Source organism: Trichosurus vulpecula, chromosome 2 (genome assembly GCF_011100635.1).
Source record: "Trichosurus vulpecula isolate mTriVul1 chromosome 2, mTriVul1.pri, whole genome shotgun sequence".
In the NCBI taxonomy this organism is placed as follows: Eukaryota; Metazoa; Chordata; class Mammalia; order Diprotodontia; family Phalangeridae; genus Trichosurus; species Trichosurus vulpecula.
The window spans coordinates 415,306,767-415,324,138 of record NC_050574.1 but is presented as its reverse complement, the minus strand read 5'-3'; the positions used below and the strand labels follow the sequence as shown (position 1 = coordinate 415,324,138).

At 40.1% G+C, this 17,372-nt stretch overlaps 1 pseudogene; it reads left to right on the top strand.

Annotated features, from left to right (window-relative positions):
- Positions 1 to 14,493: 14,493 nt before the first annotated feature.
- LOC118836090 lies at positions 14,494 to 16,639 on the top strand (annotated as a pseudogene).
- The last annotated feature ends 733 nt before the right edge of the window (positions 16,640 to 17,372 follow it).

The window sequence follows — 17,372 nt, the reverse complement described above, 5'->3', positions numbered from 1 at the left end:
CACAGATGATACCATTCTGATAGAGAAAGGAAGAATTAATGATGAGGGTGGAAGAGGAAGAATGAAAAAGCTGGCTTAAAACAAAACGTGAAAAACAAACAAACAAAAAAACCCCTAAGATCATGGTCCATTACTTCTTGGCAGATGGAGGAGAAGTGGAAGCAGCGTCAGTTGTATATTCTTGGGCTCAAAGATCACTGAAGATGGTGACTGCGGTCATGAAATTAAAAGAAACTTGTTCCTTGAACGGAAAGCTATGACAAATCTGGACAGCATACTAAAAAGAAGAGACATCACCTTGCTGACAAAATTCTGTCTGGTCAAAGGTATGGTTTTTCCACTAGCAATGAATGGCTGTGAGAGTTGAGTGCCACAGAATTGATGCTTTCGAATTGTAGTGCAGGAAAAGACTTTTGAGAGTTCCTTGGACAGCAAGGAGATCAAATCAATTAATCAATACTTAAAGAAAGTAACGCTGACTATTCATTGAAACTGAAGCTTAAATACTTTGGCCACATAAGGAAAAAAAGACAGGACTCTGGAAAAGACTCTGATACTGGGAAAGAATAAAGGCAAAAGGAGGAGGGAACAGCAGAGGATGAGATTGATAGTGTCATGGAAGGAACAAAAATGACCTTGGACAGACTTCAGGAAATAATTGAGGACAGAAGGGCCTCCTGTGCTATAGTCCATGAGGTCACAAGAGTCAGACATGACTGAGATTGAACAACAATTGCTTCTATCCTGATGACTCAGATGTTACAGTTACTTGAGTTTCAGGTGAGTATTGGACCAGATCACTTCTAAGAATCTTTCCAACTCTGAAACTGTATCATTTTGTCTCCAACCTCAGTCTCTCATCTGAGCTCCAATGTCTACAAGGACCTCTCTCCATAGACATTCCACATCACCTCAAACTCAAGGCAGTCAAAATGGAATTCGCTACTTTCCTTTTCAAATCAGAAAACATTGTTTCTTTGTCCCATTTGCTTCGGTGGTATAATCATTTTTCCAGTTGTTGAAATGAGAAACCCTGTAGCTATGTTTGACCCTTCCCTCTTTTTTATTTCCTATAGACATTTAGCCAGTAGGTCATGTCAGTTTTTACTTCAAAATATCCCTTATGAGATTTCTCTCTTCTCTGTTCCTATGATCACCATTCAAGAACATGTTATCATCACCTCACGCATAGGCTACTATAACACTCTTCAAAATAGCGTCCCTCACATCAGTCTTTGATTTATAAACTAGGGCTTGTTAGAACTGGACTTTTCCATTTCTTCTTTGGAAGCTAACCAAAGGCTAGAAGGACAACAGTTTTGGATTTCAGAAATCAAGATCTCAAAAGTTCTTGACAGGCTAGAGTAGGCTGTCAAGTAGAGTAATAAAATAAATTTTAATGGCATAATAATGAATACTTTTACATTGATGCTCTAAAATCAGTCCCATTCATAGATGAGAATGGAGGAGGTCTGAGTTCATTTGAAAAAGATTTGAGGGTCTTAGCAGATTATAAACTCAACACAAGATGTTAGTTAGGAGCCAAGCCGTCATAGACACTGGGATACTAGGGCTGTCTTTAATGCCTAGCTATACCTTGCAGTGGAGAGGGGGCTGAGGCTGATAGATAAACCTTTTTTCTTCTTCCTATATCCTGTCTCTTAACTTCCTTAGTATCCTAGCCATGTTATCTAGGATGGCTTAAATATATAAGCACAGGGTAGCTAGGTGATGCAGTAGATAGAGCACTGGGCTTGGAATCAGGAAGACTCATCTTTATGAGTTCAAATCTGGCCTCAGATACTTATTAGCTGTGTGACCTTGGGTAAGTCATGGTTTAACTCAGTTTCTCATGTGTAAAATGAGCTCGAGAAGGAATGGCCAAATACTATGGCATCTTTGCCAAGAAAAGCTCAGAACAGGGTCACAAAGAGTTGGATACAACTGAAATGACTCAGCAACGACAGATATATAAGCCTCATATGTTTTAAGCCCTAGCTGAGAACCTTCTTACTCTGGCTACCTCCCTACAGTTACTGACCAGCACCATCCAATTGAGACCCCTGAAAGCTCAGTCACAGGGCTATAAGCCCAATTAGTTCTACCCTAGGGGCAGAGGCAGCATGGTAAGAGAGGAAAAGTAGATAATTTTAGGAGGAGAGGCAGAAAATGATTTTAGAGCGTAGAATACTTTATAGGACTGAGCCTTTATGAATTTCCAAAGTGCAGAGTTTTATGCAGGATTTATGAGGGCACTAGAATCAAAGGAGACAGGAGGTAGGGGGTACCAGCAGTTGAGACACAGTTGAGTTCTGTAGTCCTGGGCACCACAGGTATTTATACAAAAGTTGGTGACCTCACTAATTCCAAAGTTCAGTGAGCAGTTTAGGCATCAGCCACCCAAAATTTCAGCCCAAACTCCTACCAATACATGTCTCTACCAGACCATATAAAAACATTTGAATCTGAAAAGTAAATTGTATTTAATAAAAACAGAACAGGAAGAAAAATAATAAGGTATTGAATTAGGTGATAAATGTTCTCAGCACCCTCACACAAATGGCTGCCATCATCCGGATCTGCAAAGGAACGATATTTTTATTCTTTCTACTTCCCTCTACTTCCTCCGCCAAAGCAAGAGGATCCAATCAATTCCAAATATTGGAACAGGAAGTCAAGATTAGGATCCAGTCATTCTTGAGTTTCTTTCTCACTGGTCTCGGTAGGGGAAACTGGAAAATGCAGCCACCTCGAGGCTGACTGACAGTCACTGAATCCTTTCTCTTCTGCTCCATTCAGGAACTATCTTTTCCTGAGCCCTGCTTGCCTGTTCTTCCATCTTATACATTCCCTAGCTTCTTCAAGTTGGTGGCCAACTGATGTTCCTTCAATTACAGCTGCACTTCCTGCTTCCAAGTCCATGCTGCCTTCTCATTCTACATTTAACTGTAACTGTCTTTCCAGTTTTGTGCCAGTTTGATGCAGAAGCAACTCCAGAATGTAACATTCCAGATTTTTCTTAAATGAATGGCAGCAAAATGGGCAGACTGAAGCTAAACTGAGGAGCTTCAGAAAGAGCAACAGTGATCTCCACCCAAATTACAATTCAACAAATCACCTACTGAGAAATTTTCTCTAGGAGGCCTACCCCGCTTAATATTCCCAGAGGCCAAGCACAGCTGTATTGTCACAGCTGACTTACAATCACAATTAGGTGTGTTATTTTCCTGGTACTTTTCATCTATACTAGGTGTGACTAAAAAGTAATATAACTGCTTTTGAAACAAGCATATCAGAAGTCCAAAAGAATACTATCCTCTTTAAAGTAGTCACTTTAGGAGTTTACTCACTTATTCCAACAGTGTTGCCATTGTTCAAAACATTTTGGGTCCTCTTTTGGAATTGTTTTCACAGGCTGAATCACAGCCTTCTGAATTTCCTAGCTGATTGTGAATCTTAATACTTTGGGGGTGGATTTTTTTTTATAGTCAAAGACACTCAGAGCTAAGTCTGGTGAATAGAACAGGTGATCAAGTTGCCTCATCAAAAATTAGGTGTGACTTCCAAGTAACAAGACTAATTTTCTTGAGTAGGTATTGACTCTAAAGACAATACCAAAGGAGTGTAAAATAAATTAGCAATGTTAGCTCTGTTGGAATAAGCACAAAACCTCCCAAGATGACTACTTGGAAGGGGAAAAAAGGTATTTGGATATGTACTCATCAACACTATTTATTTAGCATTTAACTACATGCAGGATCCCAAACTGAGAGAAGTCCTAGCATGTGCTCAAAGCTTTTCTAGTTTGTTAATAACCACCAGCAGGTGTGCTGTGCTTAGCAGTCTTAAAGAAACAAGAATCAAATCTATACTATGATGATACATCAGAGTAGGGCTTTAGTAAAAGAATACCATTTTTACTCTTCTTTCTTCTCCTCCTCCTCCCCCTTCTCCTCTCCCTCCCCTCCTTCTCCTCCTCCTTCTCCTTCCCCATCTCCTTCCCCCTCCCCCTTCCCCTCTTCCTTCCCTTCTTCTTCCTCATCCTTCTCCTTCTCTAAGTTTTTCTATCTTGCCCAGGCTGGATGTGCAGTGGCCATTCACATAGCTGATTGTATTTCTGATCACCACAATCACCACAGGAACTTTTGATCTGTCACATTCTGTCTTGAATCCCACCTTAGGCAGCCTGTTGATTCTCCACTCTTGGGGCTCATCATATTGTTGCCAGACTTTTTTTGGATGCTCAATTGGCTTAGCCTACTGAAGTTCAGAACCCTCCAGCTCAAGTTATCTACTAGCTTTAGTCTCCCTAGAGCAGAGCTTGTCGGTATGTGCCACCATGCCCATTCATTTATTTATTTTCAAAAGATAAAGAAAAAGCTGAAAGCTTGTTAATTAAAAAAAACTCTTAATACTTTCTATAGGTAAAAAATCAAAACAACAAAATGTGAAAAGTGATTATGTTAACATATAATGACTCAAAAAATGCAGTCTTAAGCATCTACTACAACAATCTAATCCAATGTACATTTGTTAAGTGACCACTATGTGCCAGGCACATATATATTATTAAGCACTGGGGATACTATTAATAAAAAGAAAGACAGTCTCTGCTCTCAAGGAGCTTACAGTCTAATAGGTGGAGACAACACACAAAAGGAGGCAGGAAGGTGGAGGGGGGAGTACCCTATACATCTTGTTTTGAGGAGTTGAAACCAAGAAGAGCAGCAGATACAATGTGGAGTGAGCCAAAGAGTCCACTTTCTGCCCTCTATAAAGGATAGCATTGGGAGAAGTTTCCTATTCTGCCCTCCAGCCCTCTAATCAGAGAGGAGAAGAGGCTGAGGCAGGTGGTGACAGTCAAGGCTTGAGTTGTCAGCATGGTCATGAGATTACAGGCAATGACCTTAACCTGGGAGGGACATCTTGTTTTGTGGACAGGTAGGTGGTGCAGTGGATAGAGAACCAGACCTAAAATCCGGAAGACCTGAGTTCAAATGTGGTCTCACACACTTACTAACTGTGTGACCTTAGGCAATTTACTTAATTAACTCTGTTTGTCTAAATTTCCTCATCTGTAAAATGAGCTGGAGAAGGAAATGGCAAACCACTCCAGTATCTTTGCCAAGAAAACCCCAAATGGGGTCATGAAGAGTTGGACACAACTGAATAACAACAACAATGTGAAGTTGAAATTAGGCAGAGCAGCAGATGCAGAGTAGACTCCCTGCCCTAAAGGGAACTACATTTTATAGTGGAAGAGAGCTTCTCTTCCTATAAGTACATCAGTATAATATACTATATAATATATAACATGTATATCAGTATAATATGTGTATTATAATGTATATAAGTATAATAAGTATTCTATACTATATAACATGCTATAAGTATAGTATCTCTTCCTATAAGTATATACAACATATCCACAAGAAATACAAGCTAATTGGAAAAGGAAGTCACTACTAGCTACTAGGATTGGGAAAGTCTTCATGTAGGAGGTGGAATTACAGTTGAGCTTTGAAAGAAACTAGGGATTCTCAGAGTTGGAGGAGAAGAGTACATTCCAGGAATGAGAATATTGAAGCCAGAATGATGAGTTAATGCTTGAGGAAGGGCAAAGTAGTCACATTTCAGAACTTGCTCAAGAGTGGCCTGTATACTTTCTTCCTAAGTGGCTATTAAAATTCTTCAACATAAAAACATTTGAAAAAGTAGAATGCTGTCATTTCTGCTAATTCCGTTCAGACAAGGAGGATGAATACTGGCAATGCTTAAGAAATAGGATTTAGGGAGCTAAGATGGTGGAGTAAAAGCAGGGACTTGCTTGAGCTCTCCCCCAAGCCCCTCCAAATACCTATAAAATGACTCTAAACAAATTCTAGAGCAGGAGAACCCACAAAATGACAGAGTGAAACAAATTTCCAGCCCAAGACAACCTGGAAGGTCAACAGGAAATGTCTGTTGCACCAGTTTGAGAGAAGAGTGCAGTTCAGCATGGGCTGTGCTGGCACAGCCAGGCCCAGAGCAGGCCTCAGGTCACTGAATCACTGGCAGCTATGGTGGTTTCTAGACTTCTCCACCCACAAATGCCAATGACAACATAGAAAGTCAGTAGGAAAGGTCTGTCAGACCTGGGTGAGAGAGGAGCATGATCTGGCCCCAGCCCCAGGGTGTCAGTGGCAGTGGCAGAAGCAGCTGCCTGCTTCTGGAGCTCTCAGCTCACAGATGGTGTAGGAATCGAGCATCTGATCAGAAAGGGATTGCAGGGATCTCTTTGCTGGTACTGAAGCAGGATTCTCTTGCTTTGCCCTGCTTGGATCTGGATTGCCATCCTGGGTGGTGGCCTGGGGCACGGAGGAGCACTAGTGTGGCAGAGCTTGTTGTGGTGATGGAGAGGGAATATTCTTCACAGTTCCAAGGCAGAAAAGAGTGCTTGTGGTCACTCACAGATCAGAGCACAGAGCAGGAGAGGAGTAAACACCTCTCCTTCGATCATACAACCTTGGAAGAATTGAAAATTTACAGGTCCCTAGAACTATCTCTGAAAACAGCTGTACAAAACCCTTGAAGCTGTCATATACCCTCCACACTGGAAGCAGAGACCTACCTTAACAAAGAACTCAAAAGTCAAATAGTTGGCTGGGAAAATGAGCAAACAGTGGGGAAAAACTCAGATTGTAGAATCTTACTTTGGTGACAAGGAAGATCAAAACATACAACCAGAAAAAGACAACGAAGTCAAAGCTCTTACATCCAAGCCTCCAAGAAAAATATGAATTGGTTGCAGGCCATGGAAGAGCTCATAAAGGATTTTGAAAATCAAGTAAGAGAAGTAGAGGAAAATTGGGAAGAGAAATGATAGTGATGTAAGAAAATCATGAAAAATGAGTCAACAGCTTGCTATTGGAGACACAAAAAATACTGAAGAAAATAACCCCTCAAAAATAGACTAACCCAAATGGCAAAAGAGGTCCAAAAAGCTAATGAGGAGAAGAATGCATTTAAAAGTAGAATGGGCATAATGGAAAAGGAGGTCTAAAATCTCACTGAAGAAAATAATTCCTTAAAAATTAGACTGGAGCAAATGGAATCTAATGACTTTATGAGAAATCAAGAAATTATGAAACAAAACCAAAAGAATGAAAAAAGAAGACAATGTGAAATATCTCATTGGAAAAAATAACTGACCTGGAAAATAGATCCAGGAGACATAATTTAAAAATTATTGGACTATCTGAAACACATGATCAAAGAAAGAGCCTAAACATCATCTTTCAAGAAATTATCAAGGAAAGCTGCTCTGATATTCTAGAACCAGAGGGTAAAATAGAAATTGAAAGAATCCACAGATTGCCTCTTGAAAAAGATCCCAAAAAGAAAACTCCTAGGAATATTGTAGCCAAATTCTAGAGTTCCCAGACCAAGGAGAAAATATTGCAGGCCACCAGAAGGAAACAATTCAAGTATTGTAGAAACACAATCAGGATTACACAAGATTTAGCAGCTTCTGCATTAAGGGATCAGAGGGCTTAGAATATGATATTCCAGTGGTCAAAGGAGCTGAGATTAAAACCAAGAATCACCTGCCCAGCAAAACTGTGTATAATGCTTCAGGGGAAAAAATGGACATTCAAGGAAATAGGGCACTTTCAAGCATTCTTGATGAAAACACCAGAGTTGAATAGAAAATATGCCTTTCAAACACAAGATTCAAGACAAGGATGAAGTGGTAAACAGGAAAGACAAGTCATAAGGGATTTAATAAAGTTGAACTGCTTACATTCCTACATGGAAAGAAAAAAAGGAATAGGATTTAAACATATCTAGATATGTGTAGGGACAGCTAGGTAGTGCAGTAGATAGAGTGTATAAGGGCAAGAAAAGTGGGACTTTTTACTGTTTTTTCTTTTGGAGTGTTTTTCAGCACCAAGGCAATCAAGTGCCTTTGATTGAGTCTTGCCTTTGTTTGTAGGAATGCCCACACCCTTTTGCTACTTAGGTCATAAAAGGTGTGAAACCCTCAAGAGGTGTGAAGCTCTCAGGCCATGAAAAACGGTATGTATACTCTAAGGTTAGCATTTTGCTTGGGGGCTCACCCATTGGAAGAGCGTTGGTGTGGAGACTCTGTGTAGCCATTAAGGAGCCCCCTGGCTTTGAAAACCCAGATGTTGATGCTTCTCTTTCTGGTAACTATGTATGTATAGCCTTGGTCAGACTGCTAGAAGCCTGTTTGTTGATCTGTGTTATTTGCTCTGTTTATATTTTTTTCTGTAATTTCTGTTTCCATTTGCTCTGAAGTTCAGGGTGCTGACTTTTTCCCCTGAACTAAGTGAATGATATTTGTATGTTTAATTAAAGTAAGATTGTAAACCCCTTAAAGTTGCTTTCCTTAGAAAAGCAGATCAAAGAACCTGTGCTAGCAGCCTTCATATGTGCTCTGGTTGTTGGCCCTGTTGTTGGTCTTTCACCTCCACAGCAGCTGATAGCAACATTGTTGTTACAGAGTGCTGGGCCTGGAGTCAGGAAGACTGAGTTCAAATCTGGCTTCAGATACTTGCTAGTTGTGTGACCTTGAGCAAACCACGTAACCCTATTTGCCTCAGTTTCCTCATTTGTAAAGTGAGTTGGAGAAGTAAATGGCAAACCATTCCAGTATCCTTGCCAAGAAAACCCCAAATGGGGTCACAAAGAGTTGGATATGACTGAAATGATGGAACCACCACAACAAAAAATGTGTATATCTGTTTGAGGAAAATGCGAGTCATTATTTCATTTCCATTTTCCTCTAGCTACCTTTTGATTCCTGAAGAGGACTGTATTTATTGTAAAAATCACTATTTAATTAAATTTTAATGGATGACCTCATTACTGAGGCTGATAGTGATTATTCAGCTTATTACAACCAACAGATTCTAGATTTTTTTAAACTCATGCTGAGAATGCCACACATGATGGACACAAGGGGAATGCTTCTTTTGGAAGGAGTTTTTTCCTCCTTATGCTAGTATCTTGAGTACTATTTCTTCTAGGTTCAAAAATTAATTCCTCTGTTTGAAATATAAATATCTTTACAACCTGTCTTTCCTACTTTTCCCATCTTTTTACATTTTACTTGTTTCCACACTTTGTGATCCAGCTATATTAGCCTACTTTATATTCCTCTCACTCTGTTCTCCATGTGCCATCTTCTATCTCTTAGAATCAGAGCAACCTGCTTGATTAAGTCCAATAGAAGCTGTGTATTGGCAGTGACTTGCCTGGCCCAGCAGAGAAGCAGCTGTGCCCCACAAAGACCCATCCTGGCACCCAAGAGACCTGCTTGACCCAGTCCAGTAGCAGAATAACCTTTCCAGAAGAAACATCCTGCCTTATAAAGAGCAAGCCTTGCTAAGTAGTGGAGTGACTGATGAATCACTCCATTATTGTCTATCTCACTTACAGTGAATTTTGCAAGGAATCTCTGGAGAAAGAATGGACATCCAGACTGAGCTCTTCTAAGAGTTGTGCGGTGTTTTGTCCACATGTATCCCCTACCTGTGTGCTTTTCTATCATTACACTTCTTTTCCATTTTTTTCCTTCCCTCTCACCCTAGAGATTGCTACCATCAGACACAAATATAGAATGTGTGTGTTCAAAATTATTCTATACACACTTCTATTTATCACTTCTTTCTCTGGATGCAGATGGAGCTCCTTCATATGTACTTTGTAGTTAATTTGGGTATTTGTTGGTTGGTTGGTCATTGTCCTTCATTCTTGAAGAGGACCAAAATAATATCATTATGCTATAGTCAAGTTTCAATGTGTCCAACTGTGGCTGATCGGACCAAGCATAAATAGTCCATGTGAACATTTTTAGATTCTCTAAATTTGTGCATCCTATAATTCCTTTGAGTTGTTTCAATTCTGCTTTGCTCATAGAGCACAGCAACTTCTTTGATGTGGGCACATCATACTGAGCAGTCCTGGCACAGGAATTTGGGTATTTATGATAATCAAAATGACTTAGTCATTCAAAGTTGTTCTTAAAACAATATTGATATTACTGTATGCCACTCTCTTAGCTCTGCTCATTTCACTCTTCGTTATTTCATGAAAATATATCCGTGTTTTTCTAAGATCATTGAGCTCATCGTTTCTTATAGCATAGCAGTATTCCATCGCAATCATATACCACAACCTGTTAAGCCATTCCCCAGTTGATGGGCATCCCTTCAACTTCCAGTTTTTGCTACCTCAAAGAGAGCTGCTATAAATATTTTAGGACATATAGGTTCTTGTCCTTTTTCTCTGATCACCTTGGGAAACAGATCTAACAGTGGTATTGCTGGGTCAAAGGGTATACAGTTTTATAACTCTTTGGGCATAATTCCAGATGACTCTCCAAAATGGTTAGATGAGTTCAAAATTCTACCAACAATAAATTAGTTTAAAACATTTTATTTTTTCAATTTGCAAAAAAACTATCTCTCTCTCCCATACCAATACTCTTCCCCAAAATGGAAATTGAAAGTAAAACAAAACCCCTATTGCAAACACATACTGTTAAACAAAACAAATTTCTATGTTGACCATGTCCAAAATAGATGTCTCATTCTTCAGCCTTGAGTCCTTGAGTCTCTATCAGTGGTAGGTAGGATGTTTCATCATTAGTCCTCTGGCATCATGGATGCTCAATACACTGAGTACCCATTTTTTTTCTTTTTAAACATTATTTTTCAATTTCCAATTCCAATTTTTCTCCCTCCTTCTAACCTTTCCCCCACCCGTTAAGAAGGCAAGCAATATCATACCCATTATACATGTGAAGTCATGCAATACATAATTCCACATTAGCCATGTTGTAAAAAAGCAAGAAAAATAAAGTGAAAAAATATGATTCAATCTGCACTCAGAATTCATGAGTTCTCTCTCTAGTGCTGGATAGCATTTTCATCATAGGTTCTTTAGAATTGTTGTGAATCATTACATTGATAAGAATAAATAAGTCTTTCACAGTTGATCATCCTTGCAATATGTATCTTACCATACTCCCTTGGTTTTGCTCATTTTGCTTTGCATCAGTTCAGATAAGTTTTCTCAGGTTTTTCTGAAACCATCCTCTTTGTCATTTCTTAAGCACAATAGTATTCTATCATGATCATATGTTACAACTTGTTCAGCCATTTCCCAATTGATGGGCATCACCTTACAGTTTTATAGTCCTTTGGGCATAGTTCCAAATTGTTCTCCAGAATGGCTGGACCAGTTTATAACTCTACCAGCAATGCATTAATGTACCTTTTTTTTCCACATCCCCCTAGCATTTGTAACTTCCCTTTTCTGTCATTTTAGCCAATCTGATAGATGTGAAGTGGTAGAAATTTCCCAATTCTTTCAAAGTTATTTTTCTTTACCATATTTTTATTATAACAATTGTTCTCCTGATTCTGTTCCCTTCCATTTTCATAAGTTTATTTAAGTCCTCCATGGTTTTTCTGAAACTATCATCTTCATCATTTCTTACAGTATAGTACTATTCCATGATATTTATATTCTGTAACTTGTCCAGTCATTGCCAAACTGATAAGTACTCTCTCAGATTCACATGCTTTGCTAGCTTCAAAAAAGCTATAAAATTTTTATACATTCTTTTTGTTGTTGTTCAGTCATGTCTGACTCTTCATTTGGGGTTTTCTTGGCAAAGATACTGGAGTGGTTTGCCATTTTCTTCTCCGGCTCATTTTACAGATTAGGAAACTGAGGCAAACAGGGTCCAGGCTCACACAGCTAGTAAGTATCTGAGGCAATTTTCTTTTAAAATTTCTTGAAATACAATGTCTAGGCTCTTTTTTATCATGGTGATCAGGTAGTCAGATGATCCTAATTTTGTTTTCCTTAATATATTTTCTAGGTCAATTGTTTTTGCTACGAAACACCTTTTACTTTCTTCTATTTTTCAATCTTTTGATTTAAAAAAGTATTAATTGTTTTATGGAGTCACTGGCTTCTATTTGGTGCATTCTAATTTTCAGAGTTTGTTGCTTGGGCAATGTTTCGTACCTCATGCCAAGCTGTTAATTTCCTTTGAATTATGGCTATTATTTCTTTTCCAGTTTTTTTTTCTTTAGTGTTATTTCATTGATTAAAAAAAAACCCAAAACACTTCAACTCTTTAAAAAAAATTCTGCTCCATTTCTTCCAGGAATTTTAGTTGAATATGTGCCTAAGATTGTTTTTCTATGAGGCCAAACATGTAGGTGTTTTGGAGTCATTCTTTTTTGGGAGCTTTGTGTCTTGGGCATCCCTGTTACCACAATAGTTTTTTTTTTAATAGCAGGATTTATTTTTTTGTTTGCTTGCTCACACTTTCAGCCTTTTCCCTGACTTTGAACTTAATGCTAGGGTTCAGCTCTGCACATTTCTGGAGGGAAGATCTGAGTTGCTCCTGTTGCTGCTTTTTGGGGGGTAATATTGAGTATTGCTTTATTCTAGGACCTCAGGAACAACTCAGCTGGGGAGCTACAAATCTTCAGTGCTCTCAAAGCAACCTAATCTAGGATAAAGGCTGATCACTGGCAACCAGTGAGTTCTGCAACTTCTTTACTGGGTTTGGGACTCAACCACTATCAGTCAACTGAGACTCTGCCTAGGTCCAAGCCATATAGCTGCTGCTTGCTTCTGAACTTGTTCCTTCCTCTGTGTGCCACCCATGGCCTGGGAGTGCCACTCCTGGAAGCAGGAGCCCTCTTTAGATTGCTTTGGATCTGTGACCTGAACTGGATAATTGGTGACAAAACTGTCACTTGGCAAATGTTGCCATTGTGGATTTGCGTTTGGGACTTCTTCCTGCCCCTGTGCACAGCCTCTTTCTATGCTAGAGGATCCCCCACTTATTTCTGGGGGTCTTACCAGACCCTGTTCCTAGTATCCAAAGACTTCTCTGTCTGGCTCCCTATGCTGACTTGGTCTGGAAAAACGACAGTGGCTTTTTCTTGGATTTCCCCAACAGGTTCAGATATGTTGTGTTTTCTAAATTTGTTTAGTAGAGTCTTTGGGGGAGTTCACCTTGCTTAGCACAGTGCCTGACAAATAGTAGGTACTTAATAAATGTTTACTGACTGACTTCTACAACTGTACTTAAATTGTACTTATTCATGACCAGTGTTTCCCTTAGAGTCTGTGTACTTTTCTGAGTCCCAGATTTTTGGGGGGAGATACTTTGTAACTAATTCTTGCTTTGCCATTTGGGTACTTGTCTATTCTAAAAGCTAACTGAACCTACTGCCTCATTGTTAAATGGAAACACACTAGTGGAAGCTTGTGAGACATAATGTCAGAAGCATAGCCCCCCTAAGGTTACTCCTAGAACCTAATGTAGCAGCTGACCCCTAAGGATCCAAGCTCATCAGTATTAGTATGACTTGAAGAAGTGAGCCTAGGGGGGTACTATACTTCCATTTTGAATATATTCTCTATGTACTTATAAATGTGTCTGTTTTTTGCCTTCATTTGAATGTAATCTCCTGAGGGTAGATATTATGTAAGTATTGTCTTTGTGTCAGCAGGGTTTAGTCCTATTTCTGGCTCATAATAGCCATTTAATAAATCTTTGTTGATTGTTTGATTGACTGATTCTGTATCCTGTTCCCATAAAAATTGATCCTGTGAGAATGGTTTGAGAAAAACTCCCCATGATATTTATTCATAGGTTTTACACACACACACACACACACACACACACACAAATTGGGATTCGATCCAGAATGCTGAAGCAGGAGGCAAAGCCCAGACTGGTTTTCCTCAGAACTAGAGTTCATTCCTCACAGTATGATCCTTTTGAAATGAGAGAAAAAGGTCACCAGCTTTCATGTGCTCAGTTTTCTCTAAATGCTCTCAAGGAATCTTTCACTCTACCCTATTTTTTTTTCCTACAACAAAGCCAAAAAATCCAGATCAAAGTTTCTTTTCCATCAGTATTTATTAAGGACCCACTAAATCTAGTCATGCAGTAAGCCCCCTGTGAGATAGAAAAGAAGTGTATGACATGGTCCCTTTCCTCACAAAGTGTATGATCTGCTGGGAAGATAAAGATTATGATACTAGATTGTAAACTCTTTAAGGACAAAGATTGTTTCTTATTGTTATATCTCCTTCATTATCTACTGAAGTTAATTGCACATAAAAGGTCAGTAATCTAGGATTTCCTTGGTATGGGAACTCTGTCCACACAGCACATAATAATCCATTGACATCACCTTTGTTTTTTATCTCTCCAGTCCTTGACACATAGTAAACTCAATGAATATTTTTTCATCCATTTATTTATTCATTCTTAGAGAGTTCCCTGAGGCTTAGGGAGAACTTGACCATGATCACATGGCCAGTAGGTGTGTGTGGCTGTGGGAGGTGAGGGGAAGTGGATTAAACTGGGTCCTTTTGCTACTCAGCACAGCAGCAGCCCTTCTTTCTCCACAGTGGTCGCCTACAACCCCCGACTCCCCAGCAACCATGTCGAAGGGACTCGCAGTTGGCATTGATCTTGGTACCACTTACTTCTGTGTGGGAGTCTTCCAACATGGGAAAGTGGAGATCATTGCTAATCACCAAGGAAACAGGACCACCCCAAGCTACGTCGCCTTCACCGACACTGAATGTCTAATCGGTGATGCTGCAAAGAATCAAGTTGCAATGAACCCCACCAACACAGTTTTTGATGCCAAACGTCTGATTGGTTGCAGATTTGATGATGCAGTTGTACAGTCAGACATGAAGCATTGGCCTTTCACGGTGGTGAATGACGCAGGCAGGCCTAAGGTCCAAGTGGAGTACAAAGGGGAGACCAAAAGTTTCTATCCAGAAGAAGTATCTTCTATGGTCTTGACCAAGATGAAAGAAATTGCTGAAGCTTACCTTGGGAAGACTGTCACAAATGCCGTGGTCACAGTACCAGCCTATTTCAACGATTCCCAATGCCAGGCCACCAAAGATGCTGGAACCATCGCTGGTCTCAATGTGCTCCGAATCATCAATGAGCCAACTGCTGCTGCTATTGCTTATGGCTTGGACAAAAAGGTTGGTGCCGAGAGAAATGTGTTGATCTTTGACCTTGGAGGTGGTACTTTCGATGTCTCCATTCTTACCATTGAAGATGGCATCTTTGAGGTCAAGTCCACAGCTGGGGACACCCACTTGGGTGGAGAGGACTTTGACAACAGAATGGTCAACCATTTAATTGCCGAGTTCAAGCGAAAACACAAGAAGGACATCAGCGAGAACAAGAGGGCTGTTCGCCGTCTTCGCACAGCTTGTGAACGTGCTAAGCGTACCCTCTCTTCCAGTACCCAGGCCAGTATTGAGATTGACTCCCTCTATGAAGGTATCAACTTCTACACATCAATCACCCGAGCCTGTTTTGAAGAGCTGAATGCTGATCTCTTCCGTGGCACGCTGGACCCTGTGGAAAAGGCCTTGAGAGATGCCAAGCTAGATAAATCACAGATTCATGACATCGTCCTGGTGGGTGGTTCTACTCGAATCCCCAAAATCCAGAAGCTTCTGCAAGATTTCTTCAATGGCAAAGAACTCAACAAGAGTATCAATCCTGATGAGGCTGTTGCTTATGGTGCAGCTGTCCAGGCTGCCATTTTGTCTGGAGATAAATCTGAGAATGTGCAGGACTTGCTGCTGTTGGATGTCACTCCTCTTTCCCTTGGAATTGAAACTGCTGGTGGAGTTATGACCGTTCTGATCAAACGTAATACCACCATCCCCACCAAGCAGACACAGACCTTTACCACCTATTCAGACAACCAGCCTGGTGAGCTTATTCAGGTTTACGAAGGTGAGAGAGCAATGACAAAGGATAACAACCTGCTTGGCAAATTTGAGCTCACAGGAATTCCTCCAGCACCCAGGGGTGTTCCTCAGATTGAAGTAACTTTTGACATTGATGCAAACGGCATCCTTAATGTTTCAGCTGTGGATAAGAGCACAGGCAAGGAGAACAAGATCACCATTACCAATGACAAAGGGCGTCTGAGCAAAGAAGACATTGAGCGCATGGTCCAGGAGGCTGAGAAATACAAGGCTGAGGATGAGAAGCAGAGACAAGGTGTCTTCTAAGAATTCTCTGGAGTCTTACGCTTTCAACATGAAGGCCACCGTAGAGGATGAGAAACTGCAAGGCAAGACTGGGGATGAAGACAAACAGAAGATCCTTGACAAATGTAATGAAATGATCAACTGGCTGGATAAGAACCAGACTGCTGAGAAGGAAGAATTTGAACATCAGCAGAAAGAATTGGAGAAGGTCTGCAACCCCATCATCACTAAGCTGTACCAGGGTGCAGGGGGCATGCCAGGAGGCATGCCTGGTGGGTTCCCAGGGGGTGCAGCAGCCTCATCTGGAGGTGCTTCTTCTGGACCCACCATTGAAGAGGTCGACTAAACACAACAGAAGAAAGAACATTCCATGCAGCTTTCCAAAAATTGAAGGACTCAAATTTGTAGCCAAGGCAGTAGCAGTTTAACATTTAAGCTACTGTGTAAATCTGGGCATTCTGAATACTTGAATGTGTGCAGAGGGAGAGAAGTGAACAACATTGCACTTTATCAGTACTGTAAACAAGTGGAAATGCAATTCTTGTCCTGGAGAATAAAATCTATTTAAATTGGCACCATAAAAAAAAAAAACTGTGTCCTTTTCCAACACTATCTAATACAACATATTGTACATAGTAGGTTCTCAATAAATGCTGAATGTTAAATGAATGAACACAAGAAAACAATACAAGATGGTGTAAAATGATATAGAAAACTGTATAACTGTGTCAAAGTATGTGTTGAAATTGCATCTTGTCCTGATACTCCCTGCTACCATCCTACCCCTGCCCTTTCTAGTCAGTATAGTAAGTTTATAAGTAGCAAGTCTAAAAGGCTCAATAGCAGGATATAACCTTGTAAAGAGGAACCTGGAAGTCACATATGGATTGTCCCGAAGATCTGAGGAGCACAATTTACACATTACATCATATATTAACCAAAATTTACATCCTGGTAATATGTGCTGAATCAGCAGAAGCCATCTGGGGGTTGTTGCCAGGGCCTTTTGGTCCTATAATATGTAAATCTCATACAAGTTCTAGACATCCATAATAAGACCAGCAGAAAACGAAAGGTGCGATAATTTAGGGATGATGTATACATGTGAACTTTAAAGTTTTACAAACTACTTTGAGGTGATTTGGATATGTTTATGAACTAACCCCAAAGTGGCATTTGAAACCACTTGCCATACTCTTCTGCCCTGGCAGCCCACTGGGATCACACTGGTTTCCCAAAGTTTTGTACTTTACCACTCCATCAGTGCCAGGGCAGAATCCTATGTA